The 16,533-nt window shown below is 42.5% G+C and overlaps 1 long non-coding RNA gene across 21 annotated transcripts in view; it reads left to right on the top strand.

Moving 5' to 3' along the window:
- The window catches only part of LOC106042788 (uncharacterized), a 121,033-nt gene that overhangs the window by 94,902 nt on the left and 9,598 nt on the right, over positions 1-16,533 (top strand). For 13 of the 21 annotated variants that reach the window (XR_010834031.1, XR_010834039.1, XR_010834033.1 and 10 more), the window contains 5 exons: positions 185-3,954; positions 8,754-8,953; positions 12,181-12,408; positions 14,279-15,456; positions 16,444-16,504. This is a non-coding gene — a long non-coding RNA (uncharacterized lncRNA). The remainder of the gene's footprint in view (positions 1-184; positions 3,955-8,753; positions 8,954-12,180; positions 12,409-14,278; positions 15,457-16,443; positions 16,505-16,533) is intronic. The other 8 variants (XR_010834040.1, XR_010834038.1, XR_010834032.1 and 5 more) reach the window with 7 other exon arrangements.

Here is a 16,533-nt window from a genome sequence, read left to right on the forward strand (position 1 = left end):
GGAAATCACTGGCAGGGAGAATGCTTATTTTTTTTAAAATACAAAATCAACTTCTTTAGAATTGCATGCTTAGATTAAATTCTGTACAAAGAATAATCCGTAATTCTTCCTGCAATAGAAATGTGACTTCTGGTGATGCTAATGCCTCTGTCTCCGGTTGTGTTTGTGTCCATGAACCATGCAGCAGTCTGAGGCTTCAGCAAGATTCTGCTGTGGTAGGAGCGGAACAAACCTGGAGCTGAGGGAAAGGCAGTTTCCAAAAGGTTTCCTGTGTATAACGAGTGACAGACACGACGCGACAATATCAGCCAGTATCAATAGCAGCATGGCTGGTGTCGGAGCATTAGCAGACCAACAATTTCCGATGTTATGACTGATGCAGTAAATACACTACCAACGTGTTTGCTCGGGCTGAGAAGCTGAAAGCCTTGGGTTTAAGAGGTGTGTGTCTGTGTGTTCATATAAATACACCCTGTTAATAGCTGGTGAATAATTTTTACTACCTCATGCCACCAAGGATTGCAAATTCTAATTAGTGAATGTGTTTATCCCCAGAAAGCCCCTGGCTGTTGCAGGCTGCCAGCCTCGCACAGTGCTGCTCTGTTGCAACAGCCCTGCCTTTCCTCTCCCAGCCCCTCGCAGTGCCCCACAGATTGAAGTCGCCAACGCTGTAGCCAAGGACAGCTTTATCGACATGGAGGTGTGCACCCCTGTACAAACAAAGCGGTGTTAGCCCTACAGATGCTGCCGTCGAGGCGGCGCAGAGCCACGTGCCTGCCTCCTGAAGCCTTCCCACGGCTGAACCGAGCCGCTCACGCTCAGCTGGGCGGAGGAGGGAGCCCCAGGGCCTCCCGGTCCAAGGACGGCTGTGTCCCTTGGGGAGCTCCAGAGGCAGAAGCTGTCACTGTCCTTTCTGTTCTTAAAGGATGCCTTTTTTTTTTTTTTAATGAGGCTTGCTAATCACTGATGACTTTCAAAGTTCCATTACTACATTAGGAGACAAATTATTCCTGAGGATCCTCCTCAGGATGCCAAGCCCATGTAACCAGAGCAATCTGGGGGACTTTCTGTTCTCTTTATCTATTGCTCATCCCACAGAGCTAGAACAAAAACCTGGAATTTTTTTTCACGTTTTCTCAGAAGACAAAGGTAGCACAGAAAGGAGAAAAATACAATGGTTAGTTGGGTCTTAAGATGCATTTGGGGAGTGGTGCTGCTGGACTTGTGTAGATGCTGCACCTGATTTGTAGGGCTGGGGATCAGCTAGGAAAGTTTTTTGCTTTTACTCTTCTGGTCTGCCAGTAATGGAGTGTGAACTGGCATGAAATGTCATAATCTCAGACTTTTGCACTGCAGTATTTTACCATAAAATCGATTGCTTTCTCAGATGTAAGCAACTGGAGAGTGCTGAACAGATTAGGGCCTGTTAGTATTGGGCAGCCCTTTAAACAGATAAGCATTCAAAAAGGGTTTGTACAATTGGAAACGATGCAGCTGATGACTGTCTGTGAAGAATATTTTTTCATCTTCTCCTGTTCACAGAAAAAGCAGCCCAAGTAATGGGGGCTTACAGCACGTCAGATCACAGCCAAGGGAAGAGTGTTGCTTAAATTCAGATCGAACTTTGCTCTTTCCACGAGGAAATGGAGTTCTTACTGAAATGCAAACTTTTGTGGGTGCTTTCTACTTTCCACAAGAAATGACAGTTCCAGAGGAAAGAAAAGTGCTTTTGACTTTTGGGGTTGGGTTTTAAAGAAGTCTCAAATGTTTTTGTAAAAACTGAAGGATGCTTTGTTGTCTTACGCAGCAGAGTGGAATTGCAAAGAGTAAATGAAGATTATGCCTCATAAAGTCCTTCTTCAGAAACTTCCAAACAATTTGTTTCTCCTGAAATTTTTTATTTTTATTTTTCCCCGCTATCACAATTAGCTACTTGCTCAAGCACTGCTTTTATGCAGTCAAGGAGGGACTTCCAGCTGCTGCTCTTGGTGTGTTCATGGGTTGTGTGACTGTGCCTGGGAAGAGATACTTGGAAAAGAACAGTGAAGGAAAAAGCACTTTTATTGTCCATCTTAAGAAGAGTTCCACCAACAAAACAGTGAAATAGCCTAACATATGGATTTAAGACAGGTTCATGTCACAACTCTCTTGAGCCATACGGCTGCTGGTTGCTGATGCTCAGAGCCCCCGGATGCCTGATTGCTACATCCGCACACAGGGCCTTAAAGGCAGGTCTGGAAAGATGAGCAACTGCTCAGAATCACCTGTGGGAAGCTCCACGGCTTCCCCAAATTTGACAACAACTGTTTGGAAGGAACTTGCTGCACAGGGTTGCAGCTGGACTGACAGTGGAGTCGAGGTTCGGGGCCAAGCTGCAAGCATTGAGCTGGTGCAGCAGGATGGTGCTGTTGTGAGCTGAGCTGGCTCAGCAGTGGGAAGGAAAGAACCTGAAACAGATTGTACCTGCAGCAAGGCAGTGATGTTGCGATACACTTCCCTGCTGAGGGCTGTGGAAATCCTATATTTTATTCACATGAGAAACCAGACTTTAAGTGGCCGATGTATAAGGCTGCGTGTAGATTAAATGTCTGCACACGGTAAATATGCGAGTACAAGCTACTGCCTTGTACCACCACAATACCCTATGCATAATGCATAGCTTATGAATAATTTGCACAAGGATCTATTCCCAAACTTATGATATTACATGATTTTTTTTCACTCTGAAAGGAAACAGGGAAAGTGTCATCCTTCAGGAATAAAGGGGACGGGCAAGATCGGGAGCTGGAGAGCTGAGGCAGCCCTGCGAGGAAGCAGCTCTCACGGCTGCATGAGCAGTGTCTGCTGTTAATGCTCTAGCAATCCAGGAAGAAAATGAAAGGCTGTCAGATGGTTAAAAATCATTCCTTTTATTACAGCATTACTCGCTGCCTTCGACTTTGTGAAAAATTGTTTGGAAAGCTGATTGTTTCAATGGGTGTGGATATAAAACCAAAGAAAACACTGCCCTTGGAGGCAAGGATATAGTCCTTAATTTCAGTTGGAAGCAAATAAATAGTAACTATTTCTCTTCAGCCTTCTGAGTATTTTTTGTGCTTCAAAATCTCTGAATGATTACATGGGTGAGGAAGCAAGGAAAAAGAAACCTGCTTAAGATAAAAATAAGTTTGATGCCTTTTCTCTGTTAATTTTGGCCCAACATTCCTGCTGAGCCTGAAGTAAACGCCCTGTGGAATTGGAAGAAACTGAGTAGTTTCTTTTTGTACTGCTTGTTTTTATTTTGCCTTTTGGCCCTTCTGGATTTTCCTGGGAGCATGTGCTTGTCCCTGCCCATAGGACCTGGGAGTCAGGGGATTTTCTGTTCCTTTTTTAAAGCTCATTCTTTCCAGATTTAACTGATTCTGGCGACTTCAGAGGAACAAGACACTTTGCCATGCGTTGTTCACAGGATGTAGCCAGAGCTTCTTAGGCTCAAAAGGTAAAATTTATGAAGTCTAATATTAATGAAATCAGGAGTTGTGGGATTTCACACATGGGGGGGTAGGTGGGCTGTCTTGATGCAGAAGCAGCAGAAAGCCAGAAGGAACAAACATTTTGTTACCTAAGACAACAAATTCTAGCCGAGCCATCCCAATCCAAAGACGTTTGAAACTCAGTTCTTATTTTTGTATTTAAGTATTATTTCCATCAGCTCCTTTTCGGTAGAGTAACATCTGCCTGATTTTGAGGTTAGCCTTTCGCAGAGGTGTAACTGCCATCTACTGACTGCCGCACGGATGGTCTGATCAGCTTCCTGAAATTACACGCTTCGATGGCTCTTAAAGGAAGGAGAAGGCTGTATGGACGCCTGCATGCACACACCGAGGAGGAGGAGGAGGAGGATGTTGTTCAGCCAGGCTCTCCCTCACTGTGCCGGTGGCTTACACGGATTTAACTCGGCAGATCTGCGGCTAGGTAAAACAAGCCTGAAAGGCTGCATTTTCTTTCCCAATGGTTTGTATTTCTTTCTCAGAATACAAGGCTCTCCGCAGCCAGTGCAGCTGTCTGTCAGGGCCAGCGGGCTCTCATTGGCATGGCCCTGACCAGCCCAACCTGCAGCTTGGCTTCTCGGCTTCCCTTTGGACCTTCTTTGTCACCACACGTTTTCCTGATGCTCGGAATTCTTGGTTGGAGCTGTTTGCCAGCCCCAGGCCTTGCATGGCTGTGCTGAGCCTGACCCTGTAAGCTGCAATAATCGGTTGGGATTTTTTGTCTGGTGAACCTACACAGAGCACTTGTTTCTTCCCGATGTTACTGCTCAAGCAAGCAAGCACTGCTTGCACCACTCCTCCCTGGGTGAGAAGCAGCCTGTGCAAATACAGATGAAAATTCCCAAACTGATTCAAATAATTTTGGCACCAACTTCCACTTTCTTCTAGCACATCAATTTCTTTTGGCAATTTCTTTTATCGCATCAACCATCCTAATTCAACCCAGCCCACTTTTCTTCCTCCATTTGCCGCCGTTATTTTCATGTTTGCTGTAACTTAAGCAACACCAGAATGGGATGCTGTAAACCTCTTTAGACGAGGTCTCTGTGATGGTAGGATATGCAGGAGAAGCAGGTCTTACTGTTTTGCATGCTATAAAAAATGGTCTTGATTTACAGCTTTTAGACTTAATCCTGAAAAAAAAATCTTCTGAAAATCAAAACATAACTTAAGGATTTCAATTTCAGTCAACCTGAAAAATCATGAATTCAGTCATCACTACTGAAATGTGACTGACTTATTTGCCAATGCATGCAAAAATGTCTGTTGTATGTGAAACCATAAATTAACCAATATTAGTTTTGAAAGACTTGCAGGTCTCATCAGGCCTTCCAGACAGCACAAGGGGAGATTCATAGTTATAATGAAACCTGAAAGGTGTTTCCCAACAGACCCTTGTCTTACCTGCTCTTAAGCATGTTACTTTTCAGCGTTGTATGAATTGTTATTCAAGATTTCATTTTTAACGTTGGATCCACTTTGAATTTTTCAGGTTATATTTCAAATTCAACTCATTTTTGGTATTCAGAGCACATCATGAAGATCGTTAATACTACTATTTAATATGATCTCCAACGTTTTTGCTTTGGAGGCTTTTATGCAAATTCCAAGTCACTACTTAAAAGTACAAGTATTTACATATATATATGAAAATCGGGCTGTAATTTTAATTTTGCAGTCTGCATTTCAGAACCACAGTGGGTTGGTAACTTCTATAAGAGACTTACTCCTGGTTTTTGGAGGTATGTGGAAGTATTTCTTCCTGATAAATTTCTAGCTATGTATTTACTGAAATTTAAAATATACATATTTTTGAAGGTTTTGAACATCAGTTGTTGTATTTTAGAAATAGGGCAGTTCTAAACTGCATTTACCCTCAGCCAAAATGGCTGCTGTGTTTTGAGCTCACAATACAGCAAATCTTAACCTTTCTGAGGCTTTTGGAGCATATAGTTAACTTACGGTTATCCCCACCCAGTTAAGGGCAAACTTGCATATGAAGATCGAAATTGTAGACAGGTTCTTTCTCTTTATTTTCCAGTACTAATGATGCTTGTGTGGGGTATACAAATATATAAAATCAAAGGATTGCCCTTTTTTTATAAGCTGAAACAGCAGCTCTGTCTGTCCTCTTCCGTCCTACAAACCTTCTACCTATCTGGATGTTTTTATCATGGAGAAAATCGGAAGAAATACAAACTTTCCCCACTGAGCTTTAAAGACGTCCAGTGAAATAAACAGTCCTGCTCACCAGAGAGTTAGCCTGAGCAGGCACATTTGAAAGGTTATGAACTAAAAAAAGAAAAAAAAAAAAAAGTCAAGTCCTAAATTGGATTGCTGGCAGCAACTCCTCATGTTTCACTTAAGCCAGTTTAGTTAAAATGATTTTCTTTTTTGTTTGCCAGGAAAAATGAGATGCTTTGTTTAGGTTCATTACCTCTAATATTTTATAAGTGGGTGGGTAACAAGCTCTGCTCTGTTTTCTATGTACTACACTCCTAGATGAAAGCATCCTTGCCTGGGACGTTGCCATTTTGCTCCTATTTGGATGCAGAGCATCCACTGTTGTGTGCAGACTCTTGCAGAGATTGCATTTGTATGTTCTTGTTGAGATCTTTGCTTGGTTTTGCAGCTTCAGCAGCCGCACTGCTTCTTGAATATGGGGGAAATGCTTTTTTTTCCGCTTGCCTTTATTCTTTGCTTCTCATTGTTAGGCGTAACTATGATTTTTCTCTGAATAAGGGCAGACTAAAGCACAGACATTGTATCTGTGATTTCTGGTCCAGATTCCCTAATGCCTATGGAGACTTAAAAGGTGGCATTAGATGTGACCAACCTGTCCTAATGGGTAAAATGGCCAGTGTTGCTCACTTGCATGGACTGAATTGTCCACACAAGTATGCCTTTAAGTATGTCCACAGCACACAAATATTCTGCATCAGGCTCTGCCCTGTTTGTCTCCTGCCTGAAACTTGCCGGCTGCTCAGTGCCAGGGCATGGGCGTATGCTTTGGGATGCTCTTCAGTAAGGACTTCTTTCACACAGCAACACAGTGCTTTGCTGTATGCAGGTCGAGCTCAGGCATTACTAAAGATCTGTAACTTGTGTCAAATCCTCACTAACTCATGATTTTTCTGAGGAAAATGAGCATGTTTAACTTTGCTCCTGCTTTCCTCATCTGTCTCTGATTTTGTGCGTGCACTGCCACACTGAAGGCTGTGGGTCCCTGAAGTGCTGCTCGAGGGCAAAAAAGTGTTGGATGCACTTTGCCACGTGTGCGCCAAGGAACATTTGGCACACAAAGGGGTATTGGAATTTTGGGCTTATCTCATTTTAAAACAAAATAATCGAGACGACAAAGTTTCGTGAGAAATGATGGAGGACTAGAGAACAACACCAGCTGAAAGACTATGAGGAACCTGAGAGTGCTTTAAAGCACTCTCCTGGGCTAAGAAGTCCAGCCTCATCCAGGGTCTGTAAATAAGACTGTTACGTTGCTCATGGAACAGTACAACTAAACTTTCTGTAAAGCACAGGCTCAGTTTGGATGCTGGTATTATAACACTTTCCAGAAGGTCTTTAAAAGTTCTGTGAAGATGATGGAAACCCAGTAGCTTGGTTTCTTCCTGGTGCCTGCCCCACGCTAGCGCAGTAATTGCTGTGGCACAATAGAACAACTGAAGGCTGAAGCAGCCACAAGTCCTCCCCAGTTTTCATATGGTCCTGTTTCTTTATTAATATATATAAAATAAAAGTAAAGCTGCTGCTTTAAGGGCTCTTTCTTTGGTTTTAGCACCCACTAAAATACTCCAACAGACTTCTAAAGCAGATGCATGTAGCGCTCTGTGGGTGAGGATTAAGCAAACCCAGATTAGTTGTACAAGGAGTAATCAGATGTAGAAACACCCTGCCTTTTCCCACTGGGGGGGCTTCAAACGAGCGGCAGTGCTCACAGCAAGCTGCATTACTGGTCACAGCCACCTCCTCCTTGGTTTCCTAATAGCAGTACAATAGTTAGCACAATACTGCCCATTAACATTTTATTTTATATTCTGTATATTTTTATTACAGAAGACAATGGGGAGACCAGTGTGCTTGGCTAATCAGTTTAATTTATATCCAACACCACAGTGTTGCCATTATGTCTGGAAAACATACACAACATGGAACTGGGATCTTTCAGTTTTTTAGAGAGAAAATACCAGGTACATTAGGGGACATCAGTGAGAAACTTTGATTTTTAGAAACGGTTGCTCTGTGCTGTCTGGAAAGTGAGAACATCCCTTCCAGGTATTTGTTTCAGCATTTAGAAACTGGTGGTCACCTGAAAGCTTTGACCCAGAAGGCAGAATGGATGCCAGTAGCTCAGTGGAGGCATGAAAAATGAATTGTCTTTTTCTCCCCAGAGGAGAGATCCATCCTGCTGGAGCTGGAGAATACTTGCAAACTCACAAAGCTCCTTTTCATTAGAGAAATAAAAGCCTCATCATCCCCAGAGCTCTTAATTAGGCACCTTTTGCCATTCACACAAATCTATGTCTCTGCTGTCAAGTCCTATTTGTTTTAAAAATTGATTCATTCATTTCAGCCCTTTTGTTGGGTGGCAAAAATGGATAGGCCAAATGAATCCAAACACTTTGTAAATTGTAAAGGTTTTAATATAATCAGTGCAGCAAAGCCAAGCTCAGAGAACAAGTGTACACCAATGCTTTAGTACAAAACACTTACAGAGCAGTAATGAAAACCACATTCAAAGCAGAGAGGGCACCAGAGGAGAGGAAAAACAGCACATATGAAGTAACTAGCAGACGTATATGGTATTCTCGCATATATGGTGGATATTAATCTGTGCTGCAGGCATTATTTATCAGTTAGGAAAGGTCAAAAATGGAAGTGCTAGGTTGAATGCTTTTAGTTCAGGTTTCCTGATGAGGAATGGTTTCAATACTTAAAAGAGTTAGTTAGCATTTCTTTTTGTGACCTCCTAAAGAATAGTGACTTTTGGCTATTGAATATAAACTTATATTGAACTCAACTCTATTTGTAATCCTTGTTTTGAAGGATTTCTCCATTATGATAATATTCACTGATATGTCTGTTTGCAAGGTTTTTATTCACACAGGAAACAACTCCTCACGTACAAACAGCTAAGTGTATGTATGAATGCAAATATTTGCATATAAATATTTTCTCTTCATTATTTTCTTGTTTTAAAAACCTCAGTGAACGTTGAAGCAGGAATAAAACAAAAACCACTGGTAGTGGGAATTGCACAAAGTGTCAGAGATGTGTGGCTGGAGCTCATCAGCGAAGCCAAGCAAAGATGTTGCAAGCGTCACCATCTGGGAAGCTGAGCCTTCCGTGCGCGTGGTTGCTAGCTGCTTTCCAAGCTTCAAAGGGTCTCCAGTTATCTCTATTTTCAGGTTTGGCTCATTATTTCAGGTAGTGACACTATATATATGGAAGTTTTTTCACAGAATTTCATGTGAAGATGCTAGGTTTTCCAAAAGCTTTATTTTAGATCTAAAGCTATTGTATATATAGGGGGCTCGATGGCAATTATTGATCAGTGTGCTGTAGTTTGGAAGGGAAAGGGGGATACAGGCAAAGATAAGTATTTAGCTTACATGGACACTGTGTGTTCTGGGGAGAGAGAGTCTTTATTAAAGTCCAATGTGATTAGAGGAAAGAGTAATGTAAAGATCATTGATTGGAAGGCTTACAGAGGTTGTTTTCACATTGATTATCTGATTTTCTTTTCAGTATATGCATTTTTCTGTAAATGTGTTACCAGTTTGGGTGGTTGCTCACTGTACTTGTGTCTGTACAAATGAACTGTGAGAAAAGCCCAAAAGCCTTACCTTGTATGTACACAGAGGAACATAGACCATAGGATAAAAGCACGCTGTATCCTTGCAAACTTCCATCAGCCAAATTGCACTAATTATGGTGTCTCAGCTGTCACTGTTGACTTTTCTTCTTTTTTTTTCTCCACCTGTTAAAGAAATCGCAAAGAAAAATATCAATGCATTGGAAATAGCTTAAGAAATTATGAAAATCTCACCTATCATGTTTCTTTACCCATTTGTTGTTGCTGGTGGGATTACATGAGATCCAACACAAATACCTTTATTTAGTTAAATACAGTATAATTTACTTTTGGGTTCCTTTTTCAAATATAATTATTTTATTTATTGAAAGTTGGAATTTCCATAACCACCCTGAGAGCCTTGCTGACAAAGCAGTGTAAGCAAATTGTCTTAGAGGCACTCACTTGCTAGAAGACTGAATCAAAACAGGATTCATCAAAGGAGTTCACACAAGAAAGAGCTTTGCTCTTTCTCACATGTAGACAGTGCTTGCAATGCCCAGCTTAGATTGCTGGTTTGTATTTGAGGCAGATCAGAGCATAGGCATTGCCAATGAGGCCACTGCAGTGACAGGTGCTCTTAGCTTCAGCTTTCATACACGATTTTTGCCCAAGATTATGAAAGTTCTTGCAGTCTGTGTTTTGATTGTAAAGAATGGAGGTGCTCCATGGGCAAACTCTGCATTTGCTATGGATTTGCCAGAATTTGCTTTGAGCTACCTTGAATAAAAACACCAAAAGTGTTAAACATCAAGACATACTGAAGCTGTGCTAACCCAGCAGACTCACCCTTAAGACTAACTTATTTAGTTTCCACTGTGTTAAAAATATACTTGGGTCTGCACCTGCAAAAATTCAGAGTGAAACTCTACTCAGAAAAGCAGTTTCCATCTCATAGTGTATCAGGGCCAGGCATCTGGTGGTGTCAAAATGAAAATGTGACACTTTGTGTTTAGCTAGACCTGAGACGAATTGTGAAAACTGCTCAAGCTTGGGAAGTTTTATATGGTTTGGGAAGAGGATGAGCTGCTGAAATGCTCAGCTTAGCTCTAGCAGCCACTGCGGATCTCAGGAATGAGTAGCGCAATGCAAGTTTAACAAATCCCAGGCCTGAGAGAGAAAAGGTATTGGGGGAGAATATGATGAACCCTGCAAAGCCTGAACTGCTTCTGTCTTGTTTGTGTCTGAGCATTGGACTGCTCCAATGAACCCCTAAGTAACTGGCAAAACTGTATGAAAATCTGCAGCTGATTTGCTTTGCCAGCCCATTTGTCCACTAACAGAATCGCTCCATTAAAGGTGACTTCAAGGTGCAGGGTTTGACCAAGGTGTCAGTTTTTAGATTTTCTTCGAATTTTGAGTATTCAACACAAGGTTCTGTTTCAGACCTCAGTACATGACAATTTGGACCTGTGTTTTCACCCCTCTGTCTGTGACTGGGGCGTTCAGGTTGACCTGCTGGGAACCTCCCTCCCCGTGGCAGGAAAACACCTGAGAAGGGTCTGAACTCTGCTTTTCCATTTTCTGTCGTTTGGCTCTGCATCCAGACATGCCCACAAAATCCAGCTGTCAGGTTTTGTGCTGTTTGCTGTTCTTCTGAAGCTCAGGCGAAGCACTTTGGCTACACTGCTTCCAGGGGCTACGCACAACCTCTGTACGCATCACCCCCGCCTCCGTTCTCCCGTTGGGTTTGGGACGGTGGCTCTGGGCCCAGCTGGCATCAGAGGCGCAGAGCAGTGCCGTGTGTTACACTCAGCCACCCTGTGCCCCCCAGCTGCACAGGGGCGCCGTTCCCCAGGCTCCCACCTGTGTGCGGGTGGTTGCATGGCTCTGGTGCGTGCAGACAGCTGCGCTACAGCTGGTGCTGCTGCTCCCCAGAGGGCCCGTCACGCCAGGGAGTCCTCCAGAGCGGTGAAGCTACAACTGCATCTCCTTAGTGTGCCAGAGCAGCCTTCCAGGCTTTTATAAACCACTGTAGTATCAGTAGGATTCTGGTTAGAGGGCTGGGGGTCCTGGGCACCACAGAGTGTGTGGGCAGAGCCTGGGGGTCAGCCAGGCCCAAACCCTGCCAGGCCCAAACCCTGCCAGGCCCAAACCCCACCACACCGCTGGCTCATGACAGGAGAGCTCTGCCTGAGCCATAGAGAGGTGGCATTGACAAGCCTCTGTTTACATCATTTCAGTTCAGTGAGCTCCAGTACTTATTGACAGGTCTAATTACCACCAGGTCTAATTACCACCACTATTTTAGCATGGGACAATATCAAAGACCCCCAGAGCCACGTAGATTTTGCCGGGAACTTTAGCAAGGCAGAGAAGTGGAAGATGTCACTGATAGTATCTCACAGAAATAGTGAGTTGTGAGATTTGCTGACACGTATCAGATATTTGTTGACATTCCTAAAAACAACCAAACAAAAATTTGTTAATGTTCAATTAACCAAGTTGGAGCGGGAAGGAAGATGTGTTAGGGAAGAGAAAACAAATGCTTCCTTTGCATAGAAATTCAATTACATATTAAAAACCACCACAAACAACAATATTCTTTCAAATAACTTTCCATTCTGCCTACTTAGGACAGCAATATAATGCAAGGCCCTGTAATAGCGGGAGAAAGCTGTTGCACAAACATGCAAACCTCCTACACCGTTTCAGTTAAACAGAAAGTCCAACCTAGTTTTGAGTCCAGAGCTATAACCTGGGGCCTGACAGTAATTCTGCAGGTGTGTCTGTTCAGTGCCTTCTTTGTTAATCATTGATGAGACTTGTTTCGTTTTCCAGTAGCACCAACAGTCCTTGAATGGCTCTGGCAGCCCCTTCATGTCAGTAAGCAACTGCACAGACTCAAGAGACTCCCAGGCTGAAGATGACAAAAGAAAGGATGGCAGAAAGTGCCATATAGCCAAGGAAGGATGAGCAGACAAACCATTGCATCCTGTCTGTGTTGCTGTCCTGTATCACTTGGGCTGAGTTGCGTAGGATGCCGTAGGCATCACTCCTCTTCTTCAGGCAAGTAAAGGCAAAGTGCTAATTGAAGGATTTTTTTTTTTTTTTTTGCTTCTTTCAATTTGCTAACAGTAAAAGCAAATGAAAAAACGAATGCATTTCTGGGGTAGCACTTCCAAGTATAGCCCATTCTGTCATGTTTGTATAGGCTGCAACTGGCTTGGTGTGTCAAATCAGACTGTTGAATAAAGACATCAGTAGTGCCCTCAGCTTGAGTGAGAAGGGAGCTGGCACCTTGTCCCTGGCAAGATCCTCATCTTAGACCAGAACAAGAGCTTTAACTGCAGCTAGCAATAGACAGGACTCCTTAAGTACTTGGTCTCTTGGCCATTAAAGAACTGGTGTTCTCATAATATTTTCCACTGGTTGCTGCCTTAAGCTTTGGAAGTCCAAAGTTAGGACTCAGGGATGGGATGTGGTGGAAGTTTCAAAGGATGCAGTAGTCATCCTATTTTTTGCTAAGTGTGTAAAACAAGAGATCGTAACTCTGGTCAGAGGAAGGAAGTTATTGTCAGACCTAGGTACTGAAACTAAGTAGATTTACACATTTTGAAGTTTCAGACATTACAACCTCCTGAACAATTCATTGATTCAGGGTTCCTAAAATAACGGAGGAATAAAGCACAGCCTTGGTGAGGAACAGGTACAGTCTGAGACCCTGCAGATGTGGGAACACAGCCACAAGATGGTGAGGGTCCTAGGTGATTTGGACCCACTGCCATCCCCATTACTGCTTTAAAACAGACTTTCTGAAAACACCCGTGTTTGGAAGAAGCAGCTCTGTGTTGTAAGAGAGCTGCATTTTTCTGGCAAACACTATAACCGGCTCTAAGACAGCAGAAATTGCTAAACTCACATGTATTGAGAAAGACGGTGAATTACAGATGCAGTAGCTGGAGGAAGTGTGTATGGATGCTTCAGAGACCTCTTGTGCAAACAGACAACACCTTAACTCATAGACTTAGCAAATTAACTTTGTCCTTCAGCAATGGCTTACTTAACTTTTTCACTGTCATCACAAATGCCACTGAAACACCCTCTGAAATTACTTTTTTTTTTCTTTCTTTTTCCTTTTGTAGAATTGAGCCTAGTACCTTTTAGGACCTTCCCCCAAACTAATAATCTCTTTCAGCGTCTCACTGGATTTAGTGGCTGGCCCTGTGGCTGGGTTCTATCTTGTAACTTCCAAAATCTGACGGTTTATTTTTTTCTCAGTATTGCACCCTATTATGTACCAGGTAGTACTTAATGGACCTGTCTGCATGCACTTGATTTTACCCCTTCCTTTTTAATTTTACGAATATCTGAGTCTCGATGGCATTTATTATAACATGAAATACCTAGTTCAGCAGGTGCAGCATCACATGGTACCTTCCTTAATAGCTGATGCATTTCCTAAATTCATTTTAAAGTTTATAAAATGTGTGAAGCAAATTAAGAGATCCAGTTGACTACAAGCTTTTCTGTCCTGACGCATCACAGCACTGCTCACTGTCAAAAAGTGCGTCAGAACCTGTGACCGCCATCGCATCAAATACCAAGACAGTCAGTTTTACAAACCACGAAATGTCCAGGCTCACTCAGGGAGCCTGTAAGACGTTTGCTTTTCATTTACTTCGTGCAGAATTCATTATATTTCATATGAGGATTAGATTCTATACTAGTTAAATATATTTGACTCTACTGATGACAACTGCTATCTCTAAGTCTTTTTTTAAAGTACCTTTCTGCATTAGCAATGTTCACATCTAGCCCTGCCTTATTAAACTGTCTCCATCTTATTTCCTTGTTACCTAGTAGTTGTTGGCTATTAATGCATAAATGGATACTTTACTTCATTCTTTTATTTTTAACCATTTGATCATTTGTCCAGGAGGTGAAAGCATGCCCCCTCTTGCTGTGCAGAAAATGGGCTTCATCAGGCATTGGCTGTCTGTATCTGTGGAAGCCCCTGGAATGGATCGCTCTTCTGAGGCAAATCTCTTACAGGGAAGTGCTGTCAGCAGGATCTCCAAATCAAATTAGAAAACCTCCATGGAGGAGGGCATTTAAATAACCAGCTCTGTTGGTCCCTCAGTATGTGCTTGTCTGTGAAAGCTTCCAAATGGCACAGTCCTTCGAAAGCATTCTCCATTCTGCATGGAAAGCTGCACAAACTGGGACCATGTTATACAATGTCCTGCATGAGCCTGGCGGAGGGTTGTTTTGAGGAGAGTGGCTTCTAAACTGCTGCTTTTGAAGATTACAGAGACCTACTCTAGCTGTATTGCACCAGTACCTTTCTGGAGCTACTAAATTGCAAATACAAGGAATGACTGGATAAAGCCCCTGAAGCTGCTGGACACCTGTGGTCCGTACCCTGCATGGAAGCTGAGCTCATTCACAGGGGCTTCTCTTGCCACACCTCAACCATGCAGCATCCAGGGCTTCCCTCTGCTCTGGTTCTTTCCCCAACTTACCCACTGCCTCTTCCAAGTCCTGCATCAGTCTGTCCTCACAAGAAGAGCTGTCCTGAAGTAGGTCTTTCTCCTTATGTGTGGGACCTTCTGATGCTCAGCAATGACAATGGAGTACCAGACTTCTTCCCAGGACAGCAATGGATGTTGAGAGCACATACAATAGAGGCTGCTACAAGCAAGTATCTTAAGGACAGGATGAGGAGGTAGGACAGATGAGTCAGACTGAGCACACACTTTGTTCTTGGGAACTTGTGCCATTCTTAATGTGTCTTCTAACTTTCTGGAGCCAGTGTCTATACTTTTGATTTGTCCAAACTGAGTCAAGGAGCTGGATGAGCTGGTATAGAATCACAGAATTGTAGGGGTTGGAAGGGACCTCAAGAGATTATTGGGTCCAACCCCCCTGCCAAAGCAGGTTCCCTAGAGCAGGTTGCACAGGTAGGCGTCCAGACGGGCCTTGAATATCTCCAGAGGAGACTCCACAACCTCCCTGGGCACAGGTGGTCATTCTCAGAAGGAAGAGGCAGTCGTGTTCAAGCTTTCCCTGACCTGAATTCCTGGTTACAAAGCAAAGCAGTTTCTTAACTGAAAGGTAAATGTCAAAAGATACTAGGATTCAATTATTTCTTATTTCCACATATCAAAGGGAATTAAGTGAGAGGGGTTAAGTGGATAAATGTATCAAGTATACCAGCAGTGAAAACGATATACTCTCTTTCTACAACTGTAAACAATTACCACTGTGTGATTTGGAAACTGTCAATTAGCCCTAACCACAGTGAATCAGAGCTGCTTTCTGGTGTAATGAAAATAGAGCATCTTACTGTCACATCAGTATAGATTGCATTAACCTTAATGACTCCTGTAAGGCTGAACCTTGCCTTGGCAGACAGATTGAGCACTCTGCATTGTAAGCTTTGTCTTTAACTTACCTTTGTAAAACTTTCATTGATTCTCCTCCTATCTAAACTAGAAATACAGAAATTGTCAGGTTTGAACAGACCACTGGTGCAACTAATCTGATTTTTTGTTTATAATTATAACCAGTGATGGATGAACTCCGGGAAAAAAAAAAAAGAAAAAAAAAAGAATAATCCATCCCTTGCCCCTTCCCCACTACTCTTTTCCCTTTTAGACCTCCCGTAATTTTTTTAATTAAGTGTGATGCAATGCCATGGAGCTTTCTTTACCCCCAGTTGATGACAAGTTTAGGTACTGAAATGGAAATATTAACAGCTCTTGTATGTTTGAACTCCCTAGTCTTACCAGAGATATTATTCCTGCTAGTGTAAATGTCAAATCCCCATTTGGAAATAATTCTTCTGTATTCCTTGTGTTAAGTAGATTATTCTGAGAAGTTTCTAAATTCATTTCCAGGAGCCTCCTTTTTTATTGTTGAATGCTTCCTTTCAGTGGAAGAAAATGTAGATAGGACCATGTTGCTCCGTGAGCACAACCATCTGCCACATCTCCTCTTTCATTAATTCCTGGCCAGATTTTTTTTTGGTGAATTTGATAGTAGATCCTCTTAGATTTATCCCAATGTAACAAAATCTAACCACTTTTCCTTTATTTGCAGGAAATCTGTCTCTTCGTATTGCACGTAGATAAAATTGCTGACTGTTCATAGGAAAAAAGATGTAAGTCAATCTCTCAGCTGGAATAATTT

The sequence above is a fragment of the Anser cygnoides genome, chromosome 10, assembly GCF_040182565.1.
Source record: "Anser cygnoides isolate HZ-2024a breed goose chromosome 10, Taihu_goose_T2T_genome, whole genome shotgun sequence".
In the NCBI taxonomy this organism is placed as follows: Eukaryota; Metazoa; Chordata; class Aves; order Anseriformes; family Anatidae; genus Anser; species Anser cygnoides.